We start from the raw sequence: 18,856 nt of genomic DNA on the forward strand, positions 1-18,856 counted from the left end.
GGAGACACCTCACCGTGAGGCTTCACATCTTATCAAGCGAGGTCTGGTAAGCCACGTCTCCTCTTCCTCTACTTGGGGGGCTGACTTTTTGGACGCTGTTACAGAACTTTACATTTGTTCCTGTTATGTCTTTTCTTGGCCTGTATATTTAGTGCATCATTGAAGGCTCTCCAGAATTTTTTGGATTTTGATTTACACTCCTTAGTCACCATATATTCTGAGTGCATGTTAGCTATACATTCTGTAATTCCATATCCATATTAAAATATGCAGGAAACTCCATATGTTCACCCAAGGCCGTGATAATGCTGTCAAACTGAGTGGTACTGAGTCCCAGAGCAAGTCACACCTATTAGGGAGCACTTCGATGCCGTTCACCTCACAATCCACAAAAACAGCCTTGCATCCAGCACACTTGTGCCAGCTTAGCAATTAGAAAAGGTGATTGTCCTTCTTTTGCGGGTGGAAAATTAGGGCTTTAGGCTTAGACAAAAGCTCAAGTGATTTCCCTGGGCCGGGACCAGGCTCAGTTGTAACGGGGGCCAAGCTTTGCCCTCAGTGTTTAAGGTCTCATCTGTGCCCCTTCCCCCTGATCTTACCACCTCCTGCTGTGGCGCCCATCCCATGCCACGCTCACTGGCCTGCAGGATCCTCAAATGTGCTCCTCAATGTATCCTACCAAAACTTTTTATTTGATTCTTTATCCATACTCTATCTCGTGGAGTTATTGGCATTTTAAAAGGGATCCAAGTTTGAAAATAGAGAGATGACGTTCCAATGGTAGGACTTCAGTCATTGATGGTCAGACAGTAGAAATTTGGAGAGTGGAAAGGCTGGCACTGGGGTCTTAAGGGCAGCCCCTACCTAGCCACTCTTTGCAAAGCTGACCTGAAAGAGACAGGGAGTCCCCAGGGGACAAGATAGATTAGATCCTATGGTCCCACAGTCCTCCTCAAGCTCTTAATGGTATTTGGTTAGAATTTTTAACTCTTCAGATCTTGTTCATTCATTTAATTTAATTTTTTTTTATACTTCCAACTGCCAGGTAAGTAAGAGAAATAGATGCCATCATCTTCATTGTCTGAGAAGGAAGCAGGCTAAGTGGGCTTTAAAGACAGAAAACAATTGCTTTTCCCCAGCTTGGGGCCTCACCGTCCCGCACCTTTGCACTGACTGACAGAATTCCTGTGGGGAAAACTGATGCGTCCCCGTTTCTCATGTACACCTTGCCTGTCTCCTCATAAATATTTTATTTCCCAAAAAAGTCATTCCTACAAATTGCCTTTTCATTTGCCAAGGATCTAGACCATCTGCCAAAACAAGTTCACACATCCCTCCTTGCTGATAACTGGGTTTATCTGTTTGCATTTCTGTGTATCGTCGGTTAGTCTGGCTTATCTACTTAGGAGATTGTGTGTACTTTAACACACTGGACACCATATGGCCCCCAGCAGAGACGGCAGTCCTGTTGCCTACCTATGAGCACTATTTGTGTGCCTTTCAACCCTGATTATAAAATATCCGGTCCCTAGTACACCTAAAATTTGTTTGGACTGGGAAGATTTTACATAATTAGAATCAAAAATTTAGTTCCTCCCACCCCTATTTTTAAAGCAATGTGTACAAAATGCATACGGAATAAATAACAAATTGTTTATTTACACAGTAAAACTGAATGAACTATAGCTACAAGCAACATCACCGAATCTTACTAACTTAATATTGATTGACAAAAGCAAATCCCAGGAGACTATATAGACCATCACATTGTTTCTAAATTTCAAAAACAATTAAAACTAAATGTCATTGAGGAGTCCCACAAGCCACACATGTATACACTTTTGCTCAGACTCAATCCTTCTGGGCCTGCCTCGTATTTTCCTTTCATTTCCTGGCACCGAATTCACAAGTGGATACAATTGGTCTCATCAGGCTCCCTGGCTCCAGATTTCCTCAGCTCCTGGGTGCTACTCTTTTCCCCACAGACCCCTCCCCACTTCCTTAGTGTCCTGGCTGAGGCTGAAGCAACTTAGCATTCACCTAGTCCCCACTCCCTTCCTCCCACTCTCACCTGCTCTGTCAGAAAGAGGAGATGGTGCCTTCTCCATAGCTCTCTTCTTCCTTTGGTCTCCCTATTCCACCAAACACCAAAAGACTTTGGGTTTCTGAGGATCATGCTCCTTGGTCTCTTAGTGCCATGGGCCTGTTAGAGCATCCCACTAATTTATTCAGATGTTGCTGTATCCTGCATCTTCACAAAACCTTGCTGTCCCTTCCACACTCGACCATGCCTCAGTTGAAGCTTGAGCAATAATCGGAAAGGTCCCCAGAGGCCACTCCACTGAGTGAGCCTTGGGCCAAATCTGGACCTTCCATCATGGCAGCCTAAGTTCTTGAAGCCTGATGACTTTTGCAGGCAAATTCACAGATACATCCCCTTCAGTCTCCTATTTGTTTCCAGTCTCCATTCATCTGTTTCCACTTTTCAGACACCCCAAGTTCTTCAATGATAACTATTGCCACATACATCATTCCCTAAGGGCCAACTATGTGCCCATTTCTGTGCTAAACACTCTATCTCATTTCATCACACAGGACACTTCTCCATTTCTTAATTCTGTGAGGTCTTGTTTTCCCTTTCAAATCTTAGGAATGGTGTGCATTTCAGAAACAAAGTCCAAGGGGATTTTTCAGGATGATGCCTTAAGATGATCTCATGATCACTACTATGTTCTCCAAAATCAGGATTTAAGATTCTTTTGAAGCTCTGAAATGTTTCTGGACAACAGAAGATAATCATCTGCTTCCAGTCTTTCCTGAGGACAAGCCAGCAGGAAACAGCTTTAACTTGTTGCATAAATTAATGAGATTAGAAGAAATAAAGCATTTCCTGACAATGAGAACTATAAAAAATGCACATAATAACTGAGGCGTGTGGACATTCCTGGAATAAGGATGCTGAAGTCCTCAATGAGGCAAAGTCTCATCTATTATATTTTCTCTTGTGTTGAATTAATTTCGGGTTCCTTTCAGAAGCCCAAATAATAAAATAAGAATTCTCCTCTCTTCCAGCTTCTGTGACTTTGGCTTCCTTTTGTTGATTCACCACTTCCATGTATTTGCTCTTCCACTACCAGAGTCCCTTGAATCTGAACAACTAAGCCTGATTTTCTTTAGGGGAAAATTTGTCTAGGTTTTATTTCCCCCATTTAAGACGTGTGCACACATGCACATGTGTGTGCGAGCCATTCTGATTCTTTATTTTTTTCAGTAAAGAGCATACACTTCATCTCTGCCTTCAAGTATTGCATGAACTTGATGAACTTTAAAGCCTTCTAAAGATAATGTGTTCAGTTAGCAGGCGATTTGATAAGTATGCTAGGAAATGCCATGAACTGCAAGTCCTCAGAGAAGCTCTGGATAACTGGCTGGGTGGGATCTGCTATTGTGGAGTTTCTTCCCATGAGGGTATCAGTCATGAGAACCTAGAACCCAAGAAGTTATCCAAGCCTTGTCCCAGGCAAGGAGGCTTGGATTCCTCCCGGGACCTGCTCCTGCGATCCAGAACCAGAGCGTGCAGTTGCCGGTGAGGGAAAGGCAGGATTCGGTCTTCATCCTTCATGGAGAGGTGTGTTCTTGGAGGTACACCTTCTGGGAGAAAAATGAGTTTTAGTAAATAAAGTTATTTTTTCCAAAAAGAGTTTAAGTTCCTTTGGCTTCAATAGAGGGTAATGATTACTGGCTAGATTGGTGGGTTTTAGTTCAGGAAATCTGGTGTTACCTGGTGTGATGGAAGGAAACAAAAACTCTGCAAGGAGAATACACATTGTCCCAAATAGTCTTGTTTCAAACATCTTCTCTAAGATGGTAAACGGGTCTGAGAATGTGTGTGTGTGTGTGTGTGTGTGTGTGTGTCCCACCTTTAAACTTCAAACTCCCAGATCTCTGCTGCGGACTCATCCAGTGTGGATTACACTACCAGCAAAACATCCCAGGAAGGAGTCCAGGATGGCCGCCCGCAGTTAGGAGAGAACCCAGAATGGAACGACGGACTTGTTTGCTTTCTTGCCCCTGACTCTCCCCTCTTCCCTGGGAGTGTTGGGGATGTGAACTACTGACTTCTGCCTCTTTCGGACCGCCTTTGAGGCTCCAGAGCCTCACCTGACTTTCCCACGGAGAGGGAGGCCAGAGGCTCCTTCAGTAGTCCCCGAGCAGAGTCCTGGGCCGGGAGCGCGGGGGAGGGAGCGAGCGGAGCTGCGGCCAGGAGGCCGAGGGAGGAGGCGCCCCGCAGACCCCGGCGCGCCGCGGAGAAGCTCAAACTTTGGCAGGGTAAGGATTTTAGGGGCTCTTGAGCTCGAAGTTTTGGGGGCGCCGGGAGGTGTGCTGGGGGCGCAGACCCCAGATAGGAGATGAATTCGAGAACCACACGCAGGGGAGCGAGGCAGCTGCAAGCCGGGGCGGGCGCGGCGCTGTCCGCAGCCCCCGGTGCTGAAACGGGCCGCAGGCTGCAGAGAAAGTGAAAAAGGCCCGGCTGCGGCCTCGGCTCCCACCCCCTGGCTCCCATACCCCTCCATTCCAGTTCAAAGGACAGGAAGCCCTCTCCGTGCTCCCCAAGCCGATCGCACCCCCTTTTACTCACGTCCCGCAGCCGCGCTGGGCCGAGCCCGCCGAGCCGTCGGGGCGGGAGGCAGAAGGAGCAGGGCTGGCTCCCGCTGGGGGCCTGTAGGGCTTCCAGCCGCGACCCCACCCATACAGCTCCTCCTGCCCCGCTGCCCCAGGAGGACGCGCCCCGGGCCGCCAGGACCGCCAGTCCGCGAAGGACCCGCTCCCCCGGCTCCAAGTCGGGGGCGGGCGCCGTGTCTCGTCGAGTCCGCGCCGCGCCGGGGGAGGTTGAGTCAGTGGCCCGGGGGGAGCAGGGCCGGGGAAGGCAGCGGCGAAGGACTGCCCCCCAACTCAGGGGACTATTCACCCTTGGGGATTCAAAAAGAAGGGTGGGCTGAGGAGGAGGCGAGAATTACAATTCTTGGAGGAGTGCGCGATTACTTTTTTTTAATGACAAAATCACACCCGGGATCTCGGACGCCCGGGGCTTAGTGCTCGGCGGTGGAGGAGAAGGGGCGGCGGGCTCTCTGATCCTCTGCAATCCCCTAACCGGATAAAGGCGCCGGGCTCCCAGCCCTCAGGCTTTTCTCCTTCGCTCAGCCCCGGGCCCCTCCCGATGCCCCTGGGGGCTGGGCCCGCAGGTCCTCGCACTCCCGCAACCCCGGGCAGGGTGATTCATTTTTCTCCCGGTGTAATCTCCCTACTGAGCACCGCCGCTGGGACTTTAACTTCGGGCGTCTCCGGCTGGCGCGGCTCGTGGCGGAGGATGAATGGCGCTGGAACCTAGAGGACCCGGAGCCGGCGCCTCAGCCTCTTCGGCCTGAACCGGGTTCCTCGCACATGCAGTCCGCCGTTCTCAGGCCTCGCCGGAAGCTGGCGAGCTCAGTCTCTTGCAGCGAAGCCACGCACCCCGACGGCAGATGCTCCCCATCACGTCTTCCAAAGTGGCGAGGCTGGGGTCGGCGGGAATGGCACCCACCCGGGTTCAGACTCCATCCCGGAGTGGACGGCTCGGTGCCCCTAACATTCTCTAAGCGCTCTCCGCAACCCCCTCCCCGCAACACACACACACTTTCATTCATGATAACCAACAAGAATATTGCTGTCTGGGCACGGGGTCCAATGTACAGTGTGCGTTCACATACCCCCAAGTGGAAATTCACGGGGGACGCGGGTGGTTGGGCCAGGAGAGGAGAGATGGTCACTCGTGCCTGCTATCTACCAACCTGGGTCTTCTACGCCAAAGTCGCAGTTGTAGAAAAGTCGGCCAGGTCACTGAGCCGGTGGGAGATTCTCTGGGTTCTTTGGGGTAGGGGAAAGGACATAAACTCCCCTTGCTTCGCACCAATGCCCAGACACCCGCCCTTCCTCTCCAGCCTCCGTTCAGCCACAGAGGGGGGCCTCCTCCGGTGCAGATGCCCAGAGGGGAGGAGCGGTGGCTCTTGGGGTGACTGGCTGGTGGGTGCAGGATCTTAATCACTTTAGCTGGGACTTTGGCCGTGACTACGTGTGCACTTGCCTTTGATGCTCCTGTTTCTATGTCTTTTCTGTCCTTATTCACTATCTGCTAGCGGTGGCTGCCTCTGGTTAATGTTAAGGTTGCCATGGCGACCAGTCTTCAGTCGCCATGGTACCCAGAAGGTAAACAGTTGGAAGCTACTCGGGCTCTTCTCCAGCTCTGGCCCCTAGTTTCCCTAGGGGGTGGGGAGGGGACGGCAGTGACCAGGTTCCAGAACCCTTTTGCGTGCCCCCCTCTTCCTCCCCCATTCCCACAGCGTCCTGCTCACCTGAAACCCCTGCTAATACCCCACCAACCACTGCGGCCTCAAGGTTGAGATGGGCCATGCTTTTTTCTCTATCTCCCAGTTACATACACTGAGGCCAGGGGGTAAACAGTTTTCCCTCTGACCTAATGCATTTTAGTAATAGCCTGAATATTTCTGAGTACAGTGGACAAGGCTCAGTCTAGTGGGAGAAACAGAATTTTAAACAGACACAGTCCCTGCCCTCTGGGACCTCACAGTGTAGTGTGGCAGACAAACCCTTGTGCAACCTACCAGGTGGCCTGCACTCTGGGTGCAAATGGAGGCAATAACAGAGCCCTGAGAGTAGAGAGAGGTGGGAGTGACTGAATCCTGGTCAAGGAGGGCCTCCCCAGCAAGGGTATGTTGCAGTTGAAACTTGAAATCAACTGGCCGGGAAGAGAGGAAAATCTCTCTAGCAGAAGTGCAGATGTGTGGATTAGTCAGGAGAGGGTAAGGCCCTGCTGTGGGGATGTATAGACTTGGAATATCTTGGTGGCTTCGCCCTTTGCTTATGCAATGTCTGAGGTTTTGGGAGTCCTGCATCATGGGGGGAGTCCACTGGCCAGAATCCGTCACTCAGCCTTCACCTGTCCTGGAAGGGAGGCTGGCAAATGCAGCAGGCACAGGGTGGGCTGTGGTGAGCACTGTCTCTGCCAGTAGGTGGGGGCAAAAAAAATGTATGACACACATAAGGAAAGGGTGAGTAATTTGGCTTAGATGAACATCCAGTTTAGGCTAACTTGATCCAAATTATGAAAAGTCTTGACCATCAGGCTAAGAAATGGAGACTGTGTGCTGGAGAAATTAGGCACCTCTAAAAGCTTCTGAGAAGAGTGACAATTTAATTAGAACTACCTTTCATAAAGATTCTGGGGTCACTATGGAAGGTTCATTCATCTACACATTTATTCGTTCTACACTCATTGAGCCCCTCCTTAGTGCCAGGGACTGGACGGATTATAGGAGCGACAGCCTGAAGATGGGAGATGAGCAAAGATGGCTATTTCAGCCATCCTGGGGAGAGAGAAAGGCCTGGACAAAAGCAGGAACAGAGCTCAAAGAGACCAGGAGTGACCTCTGTTCTGGTTTGACACTTATACACCTACCTAGCAGAGACTTGCACAGGGTGAGTGCTCAGTACATTTCTGAATTAGTAAATAAAAGAATTGGAGGGGATGGAGGAGAGAGATAGCTGTTGCTGTGACTGACAAGACTTGATGGTGCTTTATCTGGGGCAGTAAGGGAGAGGAAGGAGTAAAAGCTCACGCAGTCTTAGCTGGGTAGTCATTTGGTGCTGGGTGTCACTCATGGCATTAACCAAGACAGTACTGCAGGGAGGAAGAGCAGGCTTGACAGTAGCTGGGGGAGAGAGTGACGCCATTCAGAATAGTTTTGCTCCAAGGAAAACTCTTCCCTGAACTCCGTCTGCACCCCAGAACTCATCTAATCCCCAGAGCGCTTCTTTCGTCCTCCTTTGCAGGATTCATACATTTCACCTTGAATTATAATAACGCAGTGTAGGGGTTAAACTGACTTCTGCTCCCCAGCTCTGCCACTGGATGACTTTGAACCAAGGTATTTAATCATTCTGAGTCTCAGCTTCTTAGTGTGTATATTGGCAGTAGTAATAGTTATAATGCCTGCCTCATCGACTTGTTTTGGGGATTAAATGAAGTAATTGAAGTGAATTCCTCAGCTCATTGCCTGACATATTGTAAGTGCTCAAAGTTAGATTTGGACATCTTATTACTTCCTAATAAAATAAAAGCAATGTATTACTTTTATAACCACATCACAAAAGTTCATTAAGAACAAAAAACACACTTTACCTCCCATGCTTGCAATTAGGTTTGGAGCATCTATAGGGCTGGCTATGGAGAGCTCTGGTTTCCCAGCTCTGGTAAGGTCTGAAAAGCACTTTCATCCTCTTGCAATCTCAACCTAAACAGCTGAATCTTATTACAAAGTAGCAATTTCAAAACTGAGCACACTCACAGCTGAGAAACTCAGAGTCCCATTAATTCTGAATCATCTCTGCAGAGATCAGGACACTTTCTAGTCATGAGACAAGCCCCTGCCTCTTGGTTAAGTAACATAATTGATCATCTTCATCCAATTTCAGTGCATTTTCTTTTACTCCAAATCTCTTCCTGTTCTTGAGAACAATCTTAACTTTCTTCTCATACAGGAACTGAAAATTTGCAGCTGACATTTGGAAGCTTCCATTTGCTCATGTTATAAAAATGCCAGAGTTCAGAGACAGAGAACTCTGCCTTACAGTCATGAGAAGATTTCTTTGGGAAACAAGACTCAGCTGTCCTAACTCAGACTCATTATCTCCATCATGGTGCAGGCACATTGATGGGTTTGGGGCAGCCTCCATAGAGAGGGGGGAATTGGATTCTGACCTTCATCTTCCCACATCACCTGGCAGCTCAACTCTGAGCACAACTGGATACATTCTTGTTGTCTAAGACTTGAACTGGCTTTTCGGGACCTTTCTTGGGCAGATGGAGAAAGCTTTAATACTTACTGTCCCCAGAAGTTGCCTTGTTTCTTGAGAGGCAAGGGCTTAAAAGCTTGCAGGCTCTACAATTAGACTGCCTGTTGAAGTCCTGGCTGTGTGAATTGTGTACCTTGGTTTGCTACTCTGTAAAATGGGGATGATGTGGTTTGTCTGTGTCCCCACCCAAATCTCATCTTGAATTCCCACGTGTTGTGGGAGGGACCCAGTGGGAGGTAATTGAATCATGGGGGCAGGCCTTTCCCATGCTGTTCTCGTGATAGTGACTAAGTCTCATGCAATCTGATGGCTCTATAAGGGGGAGCTTCCCTGCATAAGCTCTCTCTCTGCCTGCTGCCATCCATGTAGGATGTGACCTGCTCCTCCTTCCACTGTGATTGTGAGGCTTTCCCAGCCACGTGGAGCTGTGAGTCCATTAAACCTTTCGTAAATTACCCAGTCTCAGGTATGTCTTTATCAGCAGCATGAAAACGGACTAATACAGGGGATAAGAATAATACTTACCCCATGGGGTTATTGAAAAGATTAAATGAGTTGATACTTGTAAAAAGCTATAGAGCAGTGACTGGCATAATAGAAGCCCTCAAAAATGTGATGCTCGTTATTACTAATGTCATATTTTGGCATTTCTCCCCTTTATTACATTTCGTGAGTTTCTAGTAGGTGATATTGTGAGTTTTGTATTTTAAAAAGCATTTTGATTTTAGATTTTAAATTATTTCTTTTTAGATATAATTTTCATGCCACAAATGTCACCCATTTAAAATGCACATGTCACTGGTTTTTCGTATATTTATAGTCGTGCAGCCATCACCACATTACAATCTTAGAACTTTTCAACACCGTCAAAAGGGACCCCGTATCCGTTAGCAGTCATTCCTTTTTCTCATTCTCTCCCAGACAACCTCTACTCTACTTTCTGTCTGTATGGATTTGCCTATTCTGGACATTTCATGTTCATGAAATTATATATTATGTGGCTCTTTTTGTCTGGCTTCTTCCACTTAGCATAATTTTTTTTTTTTTTTTTGAGACGGAGTCTTGCTCTGCCGCCCAGGCTGGAGTGCAGTGGCCGGATCTCAGTTCACTGCAAGCTCCGCCTCCCGGGTTCACGCCATTCTCCTGTCTCAGCCTCCCGAGTAGCTGGGACTACAGGCGCCCGCCTCGTCGCCCGGCTAGTTTTTTGTATTTTTTTTTTAGTAGAGACGGGGTTTCACCGTATTAGCCAGGATGGTCTCGATCTCCTGACCTCATGATCCGCCCGTCTCGGCCTCCCAAAGTGCTGGGATTACAGGCTTGAGCCACCGCGCCCGGCCGAGCATAACATTTTCAAGGTTCACCCATGTTGTAGCATGTATCACTGTTTTATTCTTTTCTATTGCCAAATAAGATTCCATCTGAATAACATTCCATTATGTGGACATACTACATTTTGTTTATCCATTTATCCGTGGATAGGCCCTAATAAATGATTGTCATTTCCACTTAGGGCTATTGTAAATAATGCTACTATGAACATTCACGTGCAAGTTGTTGTGTGGACATGTTCTTACTTCTCTTAGGTATATGCTTAGCAGTAGAATTCCTGGATCATACGGTAACTCAGGTTTAACATTTTGAGGAACTGCCTAGCTGTTCTCCAAAGTGGCTACATCATTCCCACCAGAAACGAATGAGCCTTCCAGGTTTTCCACATTGCATTGTGGAATATGGTTAATTTTATGTATCAACTTGCCTGGGATACAGGGTGCCCACATAAAACATTATTTCTGGGCGTGCCTGTGAGCAAATTTCCAGATGAGATTAGTATTTGAATCCATGGACTGGGTAAAGCAGATTGCCCTCTCCAATGTTGGGGGCCACTATTCAATCCATTGAGAGCCTGAGTAGGAAAAAATGTAGAAGAAAGGGGAATTCACTTGTTGAGCTGGGACATCATCAGTTTCCTGCCCTTTATTGGCCCTCTGGTTCTCAGAACTGCACCCCTGGTTTTTCTGGTCTCCAACTTACAGATAGCAGTTCATGGGCTTCTCAGCCTCTAATGCTTTATAATACATCGTATGTATATACAGTTGACCCTTGAGCAATGCAGAGATTAGGGGTGCTGATCCCCTACACAGTCAAAAATCCACATATAACTCTTTTAGCTTCTTCAAAACTGATTTACTAATAGCCTACTATTGACCACAAGCCTTACCTATAACGTAAATAGCCAATTAACACACATTTTGTATGTTCTATGTATTACAGGCTGTATTCTTACAATAGAGTAAGCAAAGAAAAATGGGGATTTTTCAATTTGTCACATATCTCCAAAATTTTTTCCAATATATTTATTGAAAGAAAAACATGTAGAAGTGGACCTGTATAGTTCAAACCCAGGCTGTTCAAGGATCAATGATATATATAACCTATTGGTTCTGTTTCCATGGAGAACCCTAACTAATACACTCTTGTTATGGTAATATTAACATTATATAGTTATTTTTTTCTATTTTTGAAGCTCTGTAATATTTTTTATTTCCTTCACCTAGGTTCATATTCACACATAAAATATGAAAGGACACTTGAGTATAATATTTGCACTGTAGGGTTTTATTATGTCATGGAACTTCTGGAATGGAAGGACCTTTTATAACCATCCCAGTCAATGTTGAGTACAGTCATCCCTCAGTATCTGAGGGGCATTTGTTCCAGGACTTACCCACAAATATCAAAATTTAACAGATGCTGAAGTCCCTTATACAAAATGGCATAGTATTCGTATCAGGTTAGTACAAAAGTAATTGTGTTTTTTGCCATTACCAATCTAATAAATAACCTACTATAGTAGTCCAGTCTTGTATTGCTATAAAGGAATACCTGAGAACTGGGTAATTTATAAAGAAAAGAGGTCTATTCAGCTCATAGTTCTGCAGGTGGTACAGGAAGTATTATGCTGGCATCTGCTCAGTTTCTTGGGAAGCTTCAGGAAACTTACAATCATGATGGAAGCCAGAGAGGGAGCATGCACATCTTGGCAGGAATAGGAGCAAGCAGGGGAGGCGTCACACATTTGTAAATGACCAGAATTCATGAGAACTCACTCACTGTCATCAGAACACCACCAAGGGGGTGGTGCTAAATAATTCATGAGAAATCCACCCCAAGAGCCAATTACTCCCATCAGGTCCCACCTCCAACATTGGGGATTACAACTGAACATGAGATTTGGGAGGAGACACAGATCCAAACCATATCACCTACATATAACCTCCTGTGTACTGTACCTTAAATCATCTCTAGATTACTTATAGTAGTACCCAATACAGTGTAAATGCCATATAAATAGTTTACACTGTATTGTTTTTGTTTTATTTTTATTGTTGTATTGTTATTCATTATTGTTTTGGGGTTTTTCAAATATTTTCAATCTATGGTTGAATCTGCAGATGCAGAACCTGCAGATGAGAGGGCCAACTGTAGTATGTCATTGTGCTTTTGATTTGCATTTCCTCATGACTAAATACTTGAAGAATGTTAGCATGTGCTTCTTAGGCATTGTATATCTTCTTCAGATAAATGTGTATTCAAATCCTTTGCCTACTTTTTAATTGGGTTATTTGACTTTTTATTATGGAGTTATAAGAGTTCTTTATATCTTGTGGATACAAGTTCCTTGCCAATATATGACTTAAAATATATTCTGCAATCCCAGCACCTTGGGAGGCTGAGGCAGGAGGATCACTTGAGCCTAGGAGTTTGAGATCAGCCTGGGAAACAGAGAGAGACACTATCTCTACAAAAAATTTTAAAAATAGCTGGGCATGATGGTGTGCACCTGTAGTCCCAGCTACTCAGGAGGCTAAAGTTGGAGGATGGCTTGAGCACAGGAGGTCAAGGCTGCAGTGAGCGGTAATCAAACCATCGTGCTGTAGTCTGGGTGACACAGTGAGACTCTGTCTCTAAAGAAATAAAAAATGAAAATGTTTTCTCCCATTCTATAGATTGTTTTTTTACTTTGTTGATGGCATATTTTGATACACCAAGGTATTTTTATTTTGATGCAGTCCAATCTATTTTTTCTTTTAACACTTTCACCATTCACTATGCTGATAACTGTGGTTGTGTCATGGATACCCTTTGTTAGGTTGAGGAAGTTTCCTTATACTCCTAGCTTTTAACTATTTTCACCATGAAAGCATGTTGGATTTTTGCCAAATGTGTTTTCTGTGTTCGTGAGATGATTATGAGCTCTTTGCCCTTTGTTTTATTGGGAGGGAGTATCACATTGATTGATTTTGGATAAGTCTATTTCGCATTTCCAGGATAAAATCACTTGGTTTCACTGTGAAATCCTTTTTGTATGTTGCTGGATATAGTTTAGTAGTATCTTGTTGAGAACTTTTGCATATTAATCTGAATTTCAAAGTGTCCTTTCATGTAAGTTCTGATACTCAACTTGTTTTCACTTTTCTTATGCAGTTTCCAAAAATATTAACATTATATAGTTTTCCTTTCTGTTTTTGAAGCTCTGGAATGTTTTTATTTTCTCCACATAGGTTCACATTCACACATAAAATATGAGAGGACCCTCAGGTGTAATATTTGCATGTAGCACTTTGATCCATCATGGAACTTCTAGAATTGAAGGACTTTTAATAATCAACTGGGTCCATGATTTTCAGCTCTGTTCCACAAAGTTTCTTAAGATGTTCTGCACACATTTTAAGTTTTTTAAAAGGTATATTTAAATATTTTAAAACTCAAAATATAAAGATAGCACTGATATGTCTTCTGTACCAAACTTTAATATATTGACCATCATGGCCAAAATTAAATTGTGCTCCACTAATTGTCTTTATCAAAGTTATCAAATACTTTTAAATAAAATACGATAAGTAAATGCTTTATGCATCAGGGTTTTGTGGATGATTTCATTTTAAATAAGGCCATTTCTATTATTAGATGAAGAAATTAAAGTGCTGGTCACTTACCCACATTGGAGGCTAAGCTGGGAAGAGAAGCCATCTCTCCATTCTCTCAGGCCAGTGCACTTGACCCCTTATATTGCCTTTCAAATGTGATTTGAGTCAAACAAAAGATATTTCACTCGGTTTTCTCTCTCCATAAGCCTAGGGCTCTGCTTCAAATCACCAGGCCTCTTCGCCGGCTGTAGGAATGTCAGTGTGGGGCCCGCGTCAGCCCTGTGTGGTGATTCACCGGTCTTAGGGTAATTAAGTGCTTCAGCGTTGGAGAATTTCCCTTCCACCCTGCAGTTCTCAAGCGGGATGGGGGCAGAAGGGAAAGGAACAGTGTTTTGGAAAACTGTTTTAGAAAAGTTTCAAGGTATGTAGACCCTGGGGGAGTTCTTGACTTATCTTTGGAGTTTAATTTGACGAAGTGAGCCTGTCCAGCCTCACATTTACTGAGAACTTGCTGCGTGCAATTGTCCGGGGTGATGCTGAGAAGGTTGAGTTTTGGAGGACTGAAACGAATCAGACTCAGACAGAGTCTGAGAAGATTACTTCTGAGAAGACTGAAGACCCCAGTGGTCAGTCTCTGCCAGAGAAAACAGTGGCCTGGGCCGAGTATGCCTGTCCATCAAGACTCTGTGCTCTGTCCTGATTGAGATTTCGGCTTGTTTGCCATGGCTCGTGTCCAGACTTGGCATCTCACTAATTGGACCTGCCAAACCCTGGCTGAATAGAGTCTCCTCCCCAAGGATGATGACCATCCAGAACGACCTCCAGTGGACGTGTGGCGCATCCATACAGGGCTATGGCCACCTCTCTGTTGTCTCTCCATTGACAGCTGCATTCAGACTTGAAAAATGGTAATGTTTCAAACCACTCAAATCGGACCAGGATTAGTTTCCATGTTCAAGCCATAATAAAAAAGAAGACAGAGAACAAACAAACTGTGCAAGGGGTTAGTTAGTCATCGTGAGTGGGGAGCAAGGTTTTCTTTCGGAAGCACCTTCAGTCTACAGCAAGGGGCTCGACATGTTTTGCCCTCCTTTGTAGTATGTTTGATCTCTCATAAATTCCCATTTATAAATTCCCATTCATTAATTCCAAGTGGGATGGAAATTTTCAACGTGACTCATTCACACAATCATTGTGATGATCAAATGAGTAAATATGCACTTAAAATGATCAGAATAGTAACAGGCAAAGATTAAACAATAAATACGTGGCTGTTATTATCAGTGTGGTCATGATGATTACTCACCAGTTCCTCCATTAATACCACACGTTCTACTACCTACTGTGTGTATGTGCCGGGTGTTTGAAGAATAAAGTGTTTTTTAGGTAAAAGGAGATAGTTCTTGCCTTTAAGCCTTTTGGAGTAAAGGAACAAGAAAAGTACAAGAATAACTGGAATACAGTGAGCTGTGTTAAATGCCTGGCTACTCAGACATCCAGGCGAGTGACCGTGGAGAGAGTCCAGGATGAGCACTGGGGTGCAAAAGTCACAACTGAATCCTTGAAGGGCACAGCAAAGTGTGATTGCAAGTGGCACATGTAACACTGTAATGGTAAATGTTGAATAGTGCTAAGTCGCTAAGTCAATGTGATGGCTTCTCACCTGGGAAGCCTCCTTGATGGTCTCTAAGGCAGAATTAAGGATTTCCTCCCCATCCTGCATTGCACCCCATCATGCCTCTACCTCTATTTCTACAACACTTGCACTACCTTACCCTCACTGTTTAACATGCCTGTTTTCCCCATGCAAATGTTATGCTCTTAATGGCAGAGACCTGTCTTCCTCATCTTCATAATTCTCAGGACCAGGTACAGTGCTTGGGACATCATTGGCAAGGAGTCAGTAAGGGGACTGGTGGCAGGGGGACATGCTAGATTTAGTCATGTTGTAAAGAAAATGGAAATTGTCTGAAATGGCATGTTCTTAGCTCTCCAGTTAGGTCCTAGAAAATACACATTCATTTGGGAGATGCTCAAAAACCACTCCTAGACTCATACCTGGGATCCACTTCAAGATCACCTTCATAGTTGGCAGAACGCATCTTCTTGCTATGTTTGAAAATTAAAGGCCGAGCGCGGTGGCTTAAGCCTGTAATCCCGGCACTTTGGGAGGCCGAGACGGGCGGATCACGAGGTCAGGAGATCAAGACCATCCTGGCTAACACAGTGAAACCCCGTCTCTACTAAAAAATACAAAAACGAGCCGGGCGAGGTAGTGGGCGCCTGTAGTCCCAGCTACTCAGGAGGCTGAGGCAGGAGAATGGCGTAAACCCGGGAGGCGGAGCTTGCAGTGAGCTGCAGTGAGTGGAGTGCCACTGCACTCCAGCCCGGGCGACAGAGCGAGACTCCGTCTCAAAAAAAAAGAAAATTAAAGTTCCATTTGTGCATTTCCAATCTCCCGCAGTGCCTGTGATAAACAGAACAAGCCATGATGTGGATTTTGGAGTGAGACAGGCCCAGGGGTCAATGTCCTCATCTGCAGGATGAGCATCACTATTCCCTCTTGGGGTCCCTGAGGATTCACGCGTGAGGGACATGGAAGTGCCTCGCACTCAGGGGTCCCTGGCTAGATGGCAGCTTTCATTGTCCACAGAGCCCCAGGATCACTGATTGTGGTTTCATGATCTCATTTGTGAGTTCTACTCACAAAGAGTCCATCAAGGCAGGGCCAGATGTGAAAATGCATCTCAAAAACTGATAAATACAGGGAAATAATTAAGTGTTTATTCAGCCTTTCCTATAGGAATTGACCAATCGAATAATTCAGAGTAAAATTTTTTCTTTTAAAAACATTTCAGCTAATTGAGGAAGGAATGATAGAATACCTCCAACGTACAACCTCTAATGAATTGATGGAGCTAGCAAATGATCATCAACGGCTGCTAACATCACCCAGAGAAATACAATGAGATCTTACGTGCCTTCTGATGGAAGAACAAAGAATCCCCTATGAAATTGTCATGCAAAAAAAATTAATGAATTGACCAAGACTCTGGGTACAACTACCAGTAGTAGGTAACATTTTAGGGTTGGAATCAGCAAAAATTCTTACTGTAGTAAACTCCATTGGACAAATAATTAAATTTCTACACAAAGAGAAAACTTTACAGGTAAAATACCAAGAAGATATATCAACCAATCAACAAGATTGGTTCCTTATTTGGATCCTGATTTTTTAATGTATTTTTTCAAAGACAACCATTTATGATGCTTATGAGACAATAGGGAAACAAGATCTTCTGAGTTACCTTAAACTTACATTTCCCTTTCATGGTGTACATTTTGCCCTGTCCTACTCCAACCGTCCTTCTCCTGGATAAAGAACATAAAATTAAAAGGGAAAGTTGGCTCACTCCTAAACCTTGAGGGACTTGGGTCAAGAGTACAAATGACTTGCCGTAGCCCAGATATCTAATAGTTAAAGATTCTCTTAGCAGTGATACTCACTCCCCTCCAAAACAGAGTCTTGAACAGGGCATGCAGGCAGGCAGTTTATTTGGGGAGTGATTCTAAGGAACAGGAGTAGGGGTCTTGGAGAGGCCAAAAGGGAAGAAGGACAAGCCAACCTAGATGTCCATTATCAAACTGATCACCACTCTGGGCAACAAGGGGTTCTCCACGGAACCAGGTAGAAAGTGTCTCAGAACCATCTTCCTGAGGGATGGAAGAGTATATTCCCTCAGGCTCCTGCTGCTATTGGCCCAGCGTTGCCCCAAGGGTGTTACCCCTCCAGCGTTTGCACACACATCAGAAGGGTGATGTGGTCTCGGCAAGTGTTTTCCTGGGGGAAGTAAGGAAGCCCCCAAGGCAGAAGGCCCTAGAATCTGCAGTGTCACTGAGGTGAAGTACATGGGTTACCCAGCATGCAGCTGGTTGCCATAGCGATGGCTGGACAGAAAGGTGGGCAGGAAGGACATGAGGTAGGGGTCCAGAGATGACCATTACATGGACCAAGATAGCACATTGTTAAATCAAATGTACGCACCCTCCTAACCTGGCAAATACACTGCATCACAACCTGGAGGCCAGGTTCAAACCAAGAGTACTCCGGCCCCTTGGAGTTGAGCCTGAGAGCAGGAAGTCATGAGGAGAGCTGGTTTCTGGTTCCCTGCCCCTGACCTGCCCCCTTCTCTCCCCAGCCCTAGGTCCACGCCATGTCAAAGGGGCCTTGCACAGGAGGCCCTGCACACCTGCCTGTGGACGCCCTGCCCACATCTCCAGGCTCTGTCTCCCCCATCCCTGACAAACGGCTGCTCCTTGGGCCTAGGGCAGTGCAAGCTGGTGCACTCAGGAAGATGGACCTCAGGAAGATGGACCAGGGAAGAGTCCCAGGCAGGCTTTAGAACCAGTTCAGAGCCTCTTGGACAGAGAATCTGGGAGTCCTGGGAACTCAGACCATAGCTAGAGCAGGGGCAGGGTTCCCAGTGGGCATGGCCCCTTGACCCTATGGGCTTCTCGACCCTTTGGGAGGGGTGTGGCTTGAGGAGGGCCAGCATGGGGTCATTTAAAGCAGAGACCCCTCCTGCCCAGGCCTAAAGGCAATACCAGCTCCCTCAATGACTTTGCACTCTCAGGTTGTGGAGTCAGACAGATTTTTAGTCAATCCTGGCTCTGGTCCTCAGCAGCAACCTTAGGGAAATGACTCACCTGTCCAGTTTCTTCATTTGTAAGAGAGAGAGGGGGGCTGCTGTGAGGATTAAGTAAGGAAGTGTTGCACAGCACCCACCTGTGCCTGGCACCTAGTGGCCCTCAGCAGGAGGCAGGTCTATGAGAGGACAGAGGTACTGCCTCCATGCCATGGTGGTAGGACCAGAGGTTGTGCCCAGGATAGAGAATGCAGCTGAGGGGGCAGAGGGAAGGGGCACAAGCTGGAGACAATGCACTTTATTTGGTGTAATTTGCCTGGAAATGTACAAAGAAGAGTAACTTGATAGTTTTTCCACAGAGTCCCAAACTTC

At 45.9% G+C, this 18,856-nt stretch overlaps 1 protein-coding gene across 1 annotated transcript in view; it reads left to right on the forward strand.

Annotated features, from left to right (window-relative positions):
* The first annotated feature begins 4,287 nt into the window (after positions 1-4,287).
* Positions 4,288-18,856, forward strand: part of CNGA3 (cyclic nucleotide gated channel subunit alpha 3) — a 55,845-nt gene continuing 41,276 nt past the window's right edge. The window contains exon 1 of the mRNA XM_017871858.1: positions 4,288-4,329. The gene's annotated coding sequence lies outside the window, so the exon portion shown is untranslated. The remainder of the gene's footprint in view (positions 4,330-18,856) is intronic.

Source organism: Rhinopithecus bieti, unplaced genomic scaffold, assembly GCF_001698545.2.
Source record: "Rhinopithecus bieti isolate Rb0 unplaced genomic scaffold, ASM169854v2 scaffold_6935, whole genome shotgun sequence".
Taxonomy (NCBI): domain Eukaryota; kingdom Metazoa; phylum Chordata; class Mammalia; order Primates; family Cercopithecidae; genus Rhinopithecus; species Rhinopithecus bieti.